Source organism: Zingiber officinale, chromosome 11B (assembly GCF_018446385.1).
Source record: "Zingiber officinale cultivar Zhangliang chromosome 11B, Zo_v1.1, whole genome shotgun sequence".
Classification (NCBI taxonomy): domain Eukaryota; kingdom Viridiplantae; phylum Streptophyta; class Magnoliopsida; order Zingiberales; family Zingiberaceae; genus Zingiber; species Zingiber officinale.
The window spans coordinates 39,473,467-39,487,948 of record NC_056007.1 but is presented as its reverse complement, the minus strand read 5'-3'; the positions used below and the strand labels follow the sequence as shown (position 1 = coordinate 39,487,948).

The 14,482-nt window shown below is 37.5% G+C and overlaps 1 non-coding gene across 1 annotated transcript; it reads left to right on the top strand.

Moving 5' to 3' along the window:
• The first annotated feature begins 9,339 nt into the window (after nt 1-9,339).
• On the top strand, nt 9,340-9,445 carry LOC122035588. The gene has a single exon (XR_006127125.1). It is a non-coding gene; the product is annotated as a small nucleolar RNA R71 (small nucleolar RNA).
• The last annotated feature ends 5,037 nt before the right edge of the window (nt 9,446-14,482 follow it).

Here is a 14,482-nt window from a genome sequence, read left to right as displayed (position 1 = left end):
TAAAATAATGTCAAAGAATTAAAAGATTAATTGGAAAAGTTTACCTCGGGAACCAAGTATCTAAACATGATACTTGGATCCCAAAGAGCTGTGTACAATAAATCCATACTCGGATACAAGTCTAACTCTACCCTTAAATCATTTCTAACTCTAACTCAAAATAAAAAATAAACTAAATCTTGGGTTCCTAAAATTTATTTAACCAACAATGTAGGACAAAATCAATATTATGTACCTAATGATAAAATTCATATTATTAAAAATAAACCCCAAAATAATTTAAATCAATCAAGAAAATTTACAAAATCAAAATATAAATCCAACCAAAATTACAAAACCCATAAACAAAAACTATAATCAAGTTTACTATAACTATAAATGTAAACAAAAACTTAAAAGAAAAATCTATGATTCAGGGGGAGACTCCAAATTAGTTAGCACCTCAAAAATATAAACCTTACTTATTAAGGGTAATTAGGACTAGAATAATTAAGGACAATATTTAACTTGATAAATAGTACTAGAAAAGTTTGGGATGATTGTAGGTTAGGAAAGCTTTGTCTATGCATGTCTAGGAAGATATGCCTTCAACTTGCTACATTTGACTTAGTGGAGCTAATTGAAGCTATCCCTTACTAATCCTAGTTGATTAGACCAAAGTTTTGTATTAAGTTTTGTGGGTAAGGACTATTTGAAAATTTTCAAAGCATGTGGTTACTCTAATGATGTCCAAGTGACTCACCACAGCCTAAACTTGAATCTATTACAAGTGAAACTAAACCCTAAGATTCAACTTAACTCATCTCACAAAATGATAGGATACCTTTGTCTGGAAACTTAGACTGGGTAGATGATTAGAAAAATTAAAATTAAAATTAAAATTAAAATAAAATAAAATTCAAATTAAATTTAAATTTAAATTAAATTCAAATTCAAAGTCAAATAAATTAAATTCAAATAAGAATTTAATTCAAATTAAAGTTAAAATTAAACCTAAATTTAAAATTAACTTAAAAATTAAAATCAAAATAAAATTTAAACTTAAGTTAAAATTAAAATCAAAATAAAGCAACATAAACAGAGTTAAGTTAACACTTACACTAAACTTTTTACTTCTACTCTTTGTAGAAATCTAAATGGATATTGGACAGTGGTTACTCTCGACACATGACCTGGGATCAAACATTGTTTACAAAATTGACATTCAAAAGACTAGGAACAATTGCCTCTAGAAACAATGGCACATATACTGTAATTGGAATAGGTAACATTGAACTAGAATCTAATTTTATTATTTATAAAGTACTACTTGTTGAAAAATTTCAAATTTAACTTACTTAGTATTAGCCAATTGTGTGATTTAGAGTATAAAGTTAGGTTTATATCCACTGAATATTTAATTAAGTATATAAAAGATTCCACAATAAAATTAAAAGGATTTAGGAATAATAATATTTATACAATTAATCTAACCAGCTTCTCACTTAAGTGTCACTTGACATAAACGGAGGATACCTGGCTATAGCATATAAGATTATCCCGCACTCACTTTAGAAACCTCACAAACTTAATGACTTAATTAGAGGACTACCAAAACTATACAACTTAGACTCAACAATTTGTAATGTTTATCAACAAGGAAAACATACCAAATCAACCCATAAACCAACTAATCAAACTCAAACTAATTCAACACTTAAATTATTATACTTAGATTTATTTAACTCACATGGGATTAAATCTATTAATAGAAATTTATATTGTCTAGTAATAATTGATGAATTACTCAAGATTCACTTGGGTAAAATTTTTTAAAAATAAAGATTAAATATTTGAAATATTTAGTAATTTTTATAAAAAAAACTAAAAAAGAAAAAACTTAAAAAATCAAAAGAATTATGAGTGATAATGATGGGGAATTTAAAAATCATAAGTTTACTAAATTTTGTGTAGAAAATGAGCACCATCAAGAATTCTTGTGTCTTAATACACCTCAATAAAATATAATAGTTGAAAAAAAATAGAACCCTCCAAGAAGCCACTAGAACAATGCTTAATGAATACCAACTACCAAAATATTTCTGGGGAGAAGCTGTTAATACAACTTGCTATGTATAAAATAGAACAACAATAAATAAGAAACATAATAAAACCCCATTTGAAATTTACTATAATAAATTACCTAATATCAAATATTTTAAAGTATTTGGGTGTTTAGTCTATATATTAAATACAAGAGAACATTTAGGAAAATTTACCTCAAAAGTTAAAAATAGAATTTTTAAATTATACTCACTAAATAGTAGAGCGTATAGAGTTTATAATAAAAATACACTAAGAAATAAAGAAACAACAAATAAAAAATTTAATGAATCTAACTCTAAGGAAATTGTTGACCTCCGCAAGTGTACGGATATGTCGCAAGTAATAATAAAAGATATCGAATCCACAGGGACTGGAATAAACACTAAAGATGTCTCAAAGCGAGTTAGCTAAACAACCAATCAATTGATTTACAAAGTCTAAGTGTAACTATGAAAGGTAAACAAAGAAATAAAAGAATAAGAAACAAGAATAAGGGCAATGATAAAGGTATGTTCTAGGAGTTTTGGTTTCTTTGTAATGCTATTCAATGTAATGATCTACCAAATCTTATTTCTCAATTGTCCATCATTTGTAGAAGGTTGTCGGTTCCCTCTTGCAATAGACAACCGGCCTAGGACTGAAATATATCTAAATTCGATCAATTAGGAATGAACCCTTTGTTGTCCTTACACGGGCTTGCCTGTCACGTGCATCCCTCGGAAAATTAACATAGAAATCCACTACTTCTCAACCTCATTAAGATATAAAGATTATTTCATCCAATCTATCCTACCCTCTTGAAATACCAAATTTCTCTCTCAAGATTACCTCTCAAACGTCCTTACATGGGCATGTTCCTGTCACAAACGTCCCTCAGAAAATCGAATGATAAGCAATCCATACAAGATCCACAAGATATTCAATCATTCAATCAAGCATGGTAATTAAGCCCTAATCACAACAATCCACACAAGAAAGAATAGATACAAAATAGGGGAAAATCATAGAAATAGGAATTTTGGAAAATCCACAAGAGTTTACATCAAATATTCATTACAAATACTCCCTCCAACCTAGAATAAGAGATCTAATCCATAGAACAAGGAAAGAATCCAAAAGAAGAAGAAAAGACAAACATCTTGATCCCAAATCCAAGAAAGATAGGGAAGAAAAGCTTATCTACGATGAAGACTGTCTTTGGATCCAATCCTCGCTCCTCGGAGTCGAAACATTGAAGATCTGCCCTTAGAATCGCCGAAATCGCTCCAAGAAGGTGGAGGAACGCACAAATCTTTAATTCACCCCAAAAGGAAGAAGATTCCCTTTGCAATGAAGAAGAAACCTTTAAATAGAGGGGTAAAATCGGGTGCCACACGGCCCCAGGACCTGGCCGTGTGTGGGACACGGCCAAGCTCACTTCCCTCTCTGCCTGTCACACACGGCCGTGTGCGAGACACGACCATGTCTAGCTCTGCCACTGCACCCCTTACACGACCGTGTAGATCCACACGGCCTGCGCTGCCTCCGGCTCTAGAAACCCTGCACGGGCCATGTGAAGCACACGGCCAGGGCATCCTTGGCCTCTGGAATTTTTGCACGGGCCATGTATAGCACACGACCAATGTATTCTTCGGCTCTGGAGGGCTTGTACGGCCGAGTAGTGTACACGGCCTGGCTTCCTCTGACTTCCCATCTTGGCACAGCCGTGTGAGGTTCACACGGCCAAGGCCGCTTCCTTTCCTGCTGCAGTCACATGGCCAGTGATCCACACACGGCCTGGGCAATCCCCCATGGCAGGGTCGTGTGGCTCATAGGGCTTGTGCCTTCCTTCCTTGTTCAAGTTCCAAAATCTTCTCCAAATTCGACTTCTGTGTACACAAAATGCACAAAAGCATATCTCCGAACAAAAAGAGTAAATATGCAAAAAGGAAAGCTGGAAGTATAAAAATACGTAGACAAAGCATGTGCAAAATATGTGAATGTGCATCAAAACATGCTAAACAAATGTATACAATCTACGCACATCACACCCCCAGACTTAAACATTTGCTTGTCCTCAAGCAAAATGCTACAATCTAAATTCATATGCTCTACAATGCTCTCATATCCCTAATGCATTCTCCTAACTCTATCAAAAGGTTTCATTAGTAAGCATGATCATGAAAACAAGTTAAGTTTGGATTAAGCATAAGTACCCTATGCACAGTGCAAATAAAACAACTCAAAACTCTTCAAGTTTCAATCTATGTCCTAGTCAAGTCGTCATCAAGTTTGAATTCCTAATGTTTCCGGTGATAGACAAGTAACCAGTGATAGGCACTTACTTGCCACACACTTGGTTCATATTTCTCAATTAACCCAAGGTCTCAAAGGCATGCTCAATCTCAAGAGAAGCTAAGTAGTCATTTCCCCAGTAACCTAACTCGGTCTCAAAGGGGTGACTAGCTAGATTCCACTCATGATAACTATTTTTTATATCCCTTATTCACTTTTTTTTATTGCTTTTTCACACTTTTTATTCATAAGTATTTGCATTGTGCAAATCTTATTCACAAATGTACTTTTAGCACAAATGTTGGGATATTTTGATTTTTCCAAATGAGCTTACATGAGTTGAGTCTCATCCAGTAACCAAAATGAAGTTTGAGAAATCACCATGGAAACCAAGTACTAAACAAACAAGATGAATCATGACTATTTCCACGATATCAACCATTCAAGCATCAAGTATAGGTGTAGTGAAGATAAGATCCTTAAGATCAAGCCAAAACTAAAACTCATCTCCATAGATACTTAGCTTATTTCATGCTATCCAAGATAGAGAAAAAAGGTACATCAAGCATACTACTAGCATCACTTAAAACATCATGAATCTAGATAATGAACGTGCTAACATTTAATCTTGAAGACAAGAAAGCATATAAGTGAAGTTTTGATGTTCTCAAGATGTATGCTACAAGATTTTTTAAAAGATAGTCAAGTGACTATCAAAACAAGAAATCAAGCAAGACAATTGAGATAAAATGCAAAACAAAAACTAAACATGCAAAAACTAAAAACTAGAATACAAAAAGAAAAATTAGGTTCGACACCCCCCCCCCCATACTTAAACTTTTCATTGTCCCGATGAAATCAATATGGTGGAGAAGGTGGAGGTGGAGGAGGACGAGGAAAAGGATGCCTACGACGTGGTCGACCAATGGGAAAGCTAGGAAAACCAAGAGTTTCACTCAGGATTATATGATACTCAAACAAAGCATCTACTTGTTGGCTAGAGACACTCATGCTTTGCATAAAATCTCTCATTCTAGCTTGATCCGTATCATAATCCTAGACAAATTCAGCCACTTGACCTTGAAAATTCCTCATGAATCGAAAGTACTTTTGTACTTCTCTAAACTGATTATCTGATAAAGAAAAGTGACCTTCCAACATTCTTCATTCGCCATCATGATTCTCATGAAGCGATTCTAGAGAAGTACGAAAATCAGAAAAGTCAAAACTGGAGGAACCCGTACCATAGGCAAAAGAATGCCTAGTAGGATCCAGGTGTCCGGAAGGTTGCGGGTATCCAGATGTCGAGGGCTCAATGTGTGGCTCTGTGTCTCCGGATATGGAGGGGACATTTTCGGGGTCTACATTAGTGATTACCATGAATAACTTCCAACCCATCTAAATCAGGTTCCAAGTTAATTGCTATTTGAGTAATCAACCCACCAAGAACTATCGATCCCGAAGATGCCCTCGCAGCTCTCACTAAGGTTTACAGAAAATGAAAATCGGAATCAAAATCGACCTTATGCAACATAGCCCATAGAGCATAGAGTTCTACTTTCTTAACGACTCCATCGCTTTCCCCTCTACCAAAAATAGTTTTGCTCATGACTCGATGCAAATATATAAAAATAGGGTTTTGCAAGTGAGAAGCCTTGGCACTAGAGGGCTCATAGGGATGATCTAATCCAGTGATAGAATTCTTAAAATTATTCCAATTAAACCTAGAGTCAAACCTCCTAGAGCTACCGAAAGACAATCCAAAACAAGTGTTGAAATCACTAAATGTCCATTGAAATTCTTGATTTATTAATCTAAAGGTTATCTTGCCAACATAATCATCCTCATTGGCAAAATGGACATCTAGTGAACTTAGAAACTCCAAAACAAGGCGAGGATAAGTAGGTAAATGTGTGTACAACATATCACTCCAATCTAGGAACCCAATCATCCAATCTATATCGTCTCTAATTCCCATCATATCTAAAACAATTGGGTCCATATACCTAGTACACATGATCTTTCTATTGACAAGAATTACAAATCTAGTTATTTGATCATCATTTCTAAACACAATATTGAATTTGTTGTGATTACCTTCGTTGCGTGAGGTCCTCTTTCCTTTGCCTTGCATCGGTTGTTTCCCTTTGTCTTTGGATGGTTCTTTCCCTTTGTCTCCACCACTAGATCCACCACCACCCTTGCGAAGTCTCTTCAATAGGTTGGACATATTGTCAAGCTTGAGTGGGGAAGGGTACTGTTTAGGGTTGGAGAAACTTGATCTTGAAGAAATAGATCTCGAAAAACAAGAGCTTAAGTTAAGAAAGTGGAGATCTTAAGTCCAAGAGAAAAGAAGAATCTAGATCTAGATGAAGTTTATGGAAAAGAAAGGGTTTTAGGTCTAGATCTGAAAAGGTTAGGAAGAAAGGTTGAAGAAGAGAGGAATTTTGGAGAGAAAAGGGGGTTGAGATGAGGAGGGTGTGTGGGGGGCACGACCTGAATTTGGCTGTGTATAGGCGACACAGCCTGGTAAGATTTCTCCAGACGGGCCGTGTAGATCTACACGGCCCCTGCCTTCTCCTTCTCTGGTTGAGTCACACAGTCGTGCCAATTGGTACGGCCATATCCTTCTTCCTCTCGACTATCCTTGCACGACTATGCCTGGGACACGACCTCACCAGCTTCCTTCTCTGGAAACAGCACACGACCGTGTCTGATTACACGTCCAGTGCATACTTCTGCGCTGGTTCCTTCACACGGTTGTGTGTGAGACACGACCAAGAAGTTCTCCTCCTCTGGATTCTTCACACGGCCGTGTCTGGAACACGACCATGCACCTTTTCTTCTCTGGAGACTCCACACGGTCGTGTCATGTAGACACGGCCCAAGCATTTCCCTTCTCTGCACCATAAGTCTTAGCCGTGTACAGCACACGGCTATGCTCGGTTTTGCTCCACTTAATGAAATTTCTCCTTTCTAGCTCTTACAACACTTCCATGGCCATGAAGAAGTCATGGCCAGCTCATGGAAGTGAAATTTCAACCTGAAAACAAAGCAAAAACCAAGTAAAAACACTACTAATGAACAATAGAAATATGGAATGAAACTAACTAAAAAGAACCCTTGGGTTGCCTCCCAAGAAGCGCTTGTTTAAGGTCTTTAGCTCGACCAATCTTGATTACTCCTCTCTTTTCCTTACCCTTGGAGGGCAGACATATTTGTCACTTTTGTTGGGAGGTATCCTCCCAACATCTTCCACCACATTATACTCTTTATTTGGTGGCCTCCCCATGAGGATGGAAATTCCATTCCTCCTATTTGTAAATGCTTGCCCTGCTACAAGCATTCAACAGAGAAGAGACATGGTTAGAGGCATTAGATAAATCATATTCCAACCGTTCCTTACCAATCACCAAAGATAGTTTATGGATTTTAACATCTATAATAGCTCCTGCTATAGCAAGGAATGGTCTTCCCAATATGATAGGGATTTTTAGGTCCTCCTACATGTCTAACACAACAAAATCGGTGGGAATTATACTTCCACCTACTTCTACCGGTACATCTTCAACGATACCCATAGGATACCTACAGGAGTGATCAGCAAGTTGTAGTGCCATGGTAGTAAGTTTAAAGTTTTTGAGACCTAATTTATTACAAATGGAATAAGTAATGAGACTAACACTTGCCCCCAAATCATAAAAAGCTTTCTCAATAAATTTAGTTCCTATATTGCAAGGAATATAAAAGCTTCCAGGGTCTTTCAACTTTGGGGAAGTGTTCTTTTCAAAAAGAGCGTTGCATTCCTCTGTAAGTGCAATGGTCTCTATATCTCCTTTCCTTCTCTTATTTGACATGATGTCCTTCAAGAATTTGGCAAACTTGGGCATTTGAAGGATTACATCAATGAGTGGTACTTCAACACATATTTCTTTTACCTTCTCCAAGAATTTGCCAAACTCTTCATCCTTCTTTAACATAATAAGTCTTTGAGGAAAAGGGACTGCTATACTTTGATGGTTAAGTGGAAGAGTCTCTTTAACCTTAGTGGTACTCTCCTCATCAACTTGAATCTGATTTGGTGCTGGAGGAGAGAGCTCTTCTTTAGTGTGCATCCCTTTTGGAGCAGTTACTTGGGGATCTCCCAAGATCCGTCCGCTCCTAAGCTCAATTCTGTTGCAGTGCTCCATGGAATTGACATTAGGCTTGCCAGGTAATTGTCCTGGTGCTCTAGAAGATAAGGAAGCTAGTTGGGCAATCTGACTTTCCAAAATCTTTTGATGTCTATAAGAATTATCCATTCTCTGAGTGAGCTTTAAAATGTCTTCTTTCATTTCATTCTAAGTGGACATAATTTCTTCAAACATCTTTTTAATTTTAGACGTAGGAAAGCCTTGAGAAGATTGTTGCAGAAAATTCTACTGCCCGGACTGAAAATTAGGTCTTGCCCCCATAGATGGTCCTTGATCTTGATTATTTCTATAGGAAAAATTAGGATGACTTTTCCATCCAGGGTTGTAGGTATTTGAGTATGGGTTGTTCTGCCTTTGATTGAAACTCATGATTGCATCACATTGCTCTAATTGATTGATTTGTGCAGTGATAGCTCCTAATGGACATGAGTCATTTGAATGTTCAGAACTTCCACATACTTCACAAGAAGAAACAACGACATTGACCGTATTTGAAATAGCAACCATATTCTCAAACCTTTTTGTAAGAGCATCCAGTTTTGCAGCCAATAAGGTCACTGCATCAACATCAAATTTTCCTGATGCTTTTGTTGTTGGGTTCATACAAGAATAACCACCACTTCTTTCATTAGCCCATTGATGGTGGTTTTTTGCTATGCTCTCAATTATTTCCTCGGCTTCATCCAAACTCTTGTTCATAAGTGCCCCTCCAACAACTGAATCAAGGGATACTTTTGTATGATAATTAATGTCGTTATAAAATGTATGTAGCACTAACCACCTTTCTAAACCATGGTGTGGGCATTGTCTGAGAATACTATTGTATCTATCCCAAGCTTCAAATAAAGATTCAGAGTTCGCTTGCTTGAAGCTTGCAATAAGATTCCTCATATGAGCTGTTTTACTTGGAGGATAGAATTTGTTAAGGAATTGTTGCTCACATTACTCCCATGTGGTGATGCTATTTGGAGCCAAAGAATTAAGTCATTGCTTGGCTCTATCTCTCAAAGAAAACCCAAATAATAGTAGGTGCACTGCCTCTGAAGGAACACCATTCATTTTCATTGTGCCGCATATTTCATAGAATACTTCAAAATGTTGATTTGGGTCTTCATGCGGTCCTCAACCAAATTGATTTTGCTGCACCATAGATATAATTGCAGGTTTGATCTCAAAATTATTTGCTTCAACTGAAGGCCTTGAAATACTAGATCGAAAACCCCTAGCATAAGGTGTTGCATAATCCTTTAGTGGTCTATTCGCTATGATAGAATGTTCTTGTTCTTCTTGTTGTCTTTGTAGAATTTTTCTTTTATGAAATGTTCAGTCTATCTCGGGAACAAGAGGAAGAAGTTCTCCTACAAAGTTAGATCTTCGCATACACAAGAACAAGATAGCAAGATATGTTTACAAAAGAAAAAGAAAGAAAGAGACTAAATCAAAAGAAAACAAAGAAAAGTTAAACAAGAATATTAGAATCAAAATATAGAATTAGAGTTATAACAAAAGGAATTGACAAGAATGTTATACAAGAAAGGAAAAACTTATGAAAACATAATTCTAACAATTAGTTACAACTATGCAAATGAAAAGAAAAGTTATGTCTAGTCTAACTCAATTGAAAATCCCTAATGTTACGGCGCAGTCCCCGGCAACGGCGCCAAAAACTTGTTGACCTCCGCAAGTGTACGGATATGTCGCAAGTAATAATAAAAGATATCGAATCCACAGAGACTGGAATAAGCACTAAAGATGTCTCAAAGCGAGTTAGCTAAACAACCAATCATTTGATTTACAAAGTCTAAGTGTAACTATGAAAGGTAAACAAAGAAATAAAAGAATAAGAAACAAGAATAGGGGCAATGATAAAGGTATGTTCTAGGAGTTTTGGTTTCTTTGTAATGTTATTCAATGTAATGATCTACCAAATCTTATTTCTCAATTGTCTATCATTTGCAGAAGGTTGTCGGTTCCCTCTTGCAATAGGCAACCGGCCTAGGACTGAAATATATCTAAATTCGATCAATTAGAAATGAACCCTATGTTGTCCTTACACAGGCTTGCCTGTCACTTGTGTCCCTCAAAAAATCAACATAGAAATCCACTACTTCTCAACCTCATTAAGATATAAAGATTAATTCATCCAATATATACTACCCTCTTGAAATACCAAATTTCTCTCTCAAGATTACCTCTCAAACGTCCTTAAACGGGCATGTTCCTATCACGAACGTCCCTCGGAAAATCGAATGAGAAGCAATCCATACAAGATCCATAAGATATTCAAACATTCAATCAAGCATGGTAATTAAGCCCTAATCACAACAATCCACACAAGAAAGAATAGATATAAAACAGGGCAAAATCATAGAAATAGGAATCTTGACAAATCCACAAGAGTTTACATCAAATATTCATTACAAATACTCCCTTCATCCTAGAACAGGAGATCTAATCCATGGAACAAGGAAAGAATCTAAAAGAAGAAGAAAAGACAAACATCTTGATCCCAAATCCAAGAAAGATAGGGAAGAAAAGCTTATCTACGATGAAAACCGTCTTTGGATCCAATCATCGCTCCCCGGAGTCGAAACGTTGAAGATCCGCCCTTAGAATCACCGAAATCGCTCCAAGAAGGTGAAGGAACGCCCAAATCTTCAACTTCCCCCAAAAGGGAGAAGATTTCCTTTGAAATGAAGAAGAAACCTTTAAATAGAGGGGGGAAATCGGGTGCCACACGGCCCCAGGACCTAGCCGTGTGTGGGACACGGCCAGTCTCACTTCCCTCTCTGGCTGTCTCACACGGCCGTGTGTGAGACACGACCATGTCTAACTCTTCCACTGCACCCCTTGCATGGCCGTGTAGATCAACACGACCTGCACTTCCTCCGGCTCTAGAAACCCTGCACGGGTCGTGTGAAGCACACGGCTAGGGCATCCTTGGCCTCTGGAATTGTTGCACAGGCCGTGTATAGCACACGACCAGGGCATTCTTCAGCTCTGGAGGGCTTGCACGACCGTGTAGTGTACACGGCCTGGCTTCCTCTGACTTCCCATCTTGGAACGGTCGTGTGAGGTTCACATGGTCAAGGCCGCTTCCTTTCCTGCTGCAGTCACACGGGCAGTGATCCACACACGGCCTGGGCAACCCCCCATGGCAGGGACGTGTGGCTCACAAGGCTTGTGCCTTCCTTCCTTGTTCAAGTTCCAAAATCTTCTCCAAATTTATCTCATGTGTATACAAAATGCACAAAAGTGTAGGACCGTTAGATTCGATAGAGGGGGGGGTGAATATCGATTCGAAAAAGATGAGTATAAATGCAGCGGAAAAATAAAATAGACACAGATGTTTTTACTTCGTTCGGAGCCTGTGACGGCTCCTACTCGAAGGCCCGTGGTCCTTGACCACTTTCGTTGGGCAATCACTAACAAGTCGAAATATGATTACAGAATAAGTACAGGAAATGCTAGTGAGAATAAAGCAATACCGACAAAGAAAATTAAATAAAAACCGAAGGAGTACTTTTGTCGGAGCGTTGTTGGCGTCGCACTGAACGTCGAGCAACAAGACCAGCAGTAGAAGAGTTCTCAGTAAAATTTGATTCTGAAGCTCCTGCCTGGGGCTTCTTTTATATGCTGTTCCGGGCGCCTGGATCCCTTCCGGGCGCCTGGAATGTGACGTAGCTGCTCCACCCGAGATGCTCCACGTGGCGATGCGCAATCAGGATAAAGTTTGCCTCCCGGGCGCCCGGACCTCCGGACGCCTGGATTCCTTCCGGGCGCCCGGACCCTGTTTTCCCGCAGAATCCGTCCTGCACGACAAACGTTAGTTCGGAGGCAAATATATATCCTGTAAAATAGATTGTTAGCACAATTAAAGTTCAACAAAGTAATAGCAAAGAGTATGACTTAGATTCCGTCTTTCCGAGACCGGAATCTAGTCACGATCTCGACTTAGACATCCAAAATGGATCTAAGCCGGATCGACGCCTAATGTTCCCTTCCCGGGAACACGTCCTCGCAGTCACTCCCCTCCAGTGACTTACCTCACTTACCTGCCAGACGTCCGGTCAGCCCGTCGACCCGTCTGGACTTCTCGCCAAGCGTCCGGTCAGCCCGTCGACCCGCTTGGACTTCTCGCCAGCTATCCGGTCAGCCCGTCGACCTAGTTGGACTTCTCGCCAAGCGTCCGGTCAGCCCGTCGACCCGCTTGGACTTCTCGCCAGCTATCCGATCAGCCTGTCGACCTAGCTGGACTTCGTGCCAGACATCCGGTCAGCCCATCGACCTGTCTGGACTTCTCCTGCACACTCGATCAAAGTGTCAGAAAACAACAAAACTAACTTAACCTATTTGTCATTCATCAAAACCTGGGTTAAATCGTTAGTGCTAACCGCACCAATAATCTCCCCTTTTTGATGGAATGACAACCTGGTTAAGTTAGTGAAAACATATGCAAGAAACAACATGCATTTATGTGGTTTTAAAGTTAGTTTGTATTTTCAAATTGGTTTAGCTAACTTAACCACCTAACCCTCCCCCTTTGGCATTCATCAAAAATAAGCAAGGGTAAACAATCATAGTGAAGAGTTACTGTAAAAGGTAATCAAATTTTGAAACATATCAAAGTTTGGTTCAAAATTGAAAGATAAAAGTACAATTTTTAACACCAAGTTAAAAAAAATAGTCAAGTTGACTTGGGGGAGACAAGTTGAATTTTGAAAAGTATAAAATCAAGTTTAACTTTTCAAGCGTGTAAAAATTTTCAAAACAGGTTTTTCAAATTTACTTTTCATGTTTAAGTAACATTTACTTTTCAAAAAGGTAAATTTTCAACTTCGATTTTTCAAAAGCAAAAATTAAATAATTTTTCAAGAAGTAAAATTTTTGCCAAAATAAATTTTTAAGGCTAATTTGATAAAAGCTAAGTTTGGAAAGTTGAATTTTCAAGCATATGTTACAAAACTGAATAAGTTTAAATTTGCAATATTCAACTTTTAAAATCAGGTTTAAAAATTAGGTGGGATTAAACTTAGTTAAATTTAATTTTTTTTGAAAACTGGTGTTTTAAAAATAAGTTAGTTTTAACATAGATGAAAAAAAAGCATTTTTCAAACACACATTAATTTCTCCCCCTGAATTTGAAACTTAAAATTAAACAGTTGTCTAACCAATTAGGTACTAACTAACTATCAGAAGATAGTAGCTTTCACTTGGTTAGTCAGATTAAGGTGATTGTAAACAGTCAGTGTATGACTTGACTGATAATCTTAATCTGATTACTGTCTGATTTGTATTTAACGTCCAGACTTATGGTGATGCACTGAAATAAGCATCTTAAGTCCAGACAGTTGGCCTATGCATCTCACCCCTTTCTATGTTTGTCAAACACAAGCAAGGTAAACCTAAGGTGTTGGTGAGATGCTCAAAAACTAGTCCTATGGGTACATGCTTTCTAAGGATTCAAAACTAGTCTAAGGCCAAAACTGTTTTTGAAAATCTAAAAATGGAAAGTTTTGAAAACACACGAGTTTAACCTATTAGTTAAAAAACATTATTTTAAAACTAGTTTGAAAAGAAAGAATCCTAGTCTATTAAGCACATCCCTAATTTTCGCCGTAAGTTGCTAAATTCACTTTCAGGGAGTGGTTTTGTAAAAATGTCAGCTAAATTTGATTTGGACTCAATGTACTTGAGTTCAATATCACCTTTAGTAACATGATCCCTGATGAAGTGGTGCCTAATTTCAATATGTTTGGTTCTTGAATGATGCACAGGATTCTTGGTTAAGTTGATTGAACTTATATTGTCTATTAATACTTTTACATTTGTGATATTTAAGTTGAAATCTTTTAGAGTATGCATCATCCATAATAATTGTGCAACACATTCGCCTATAGCTATGTATTCTGACTCAGTTGTAGATAGAG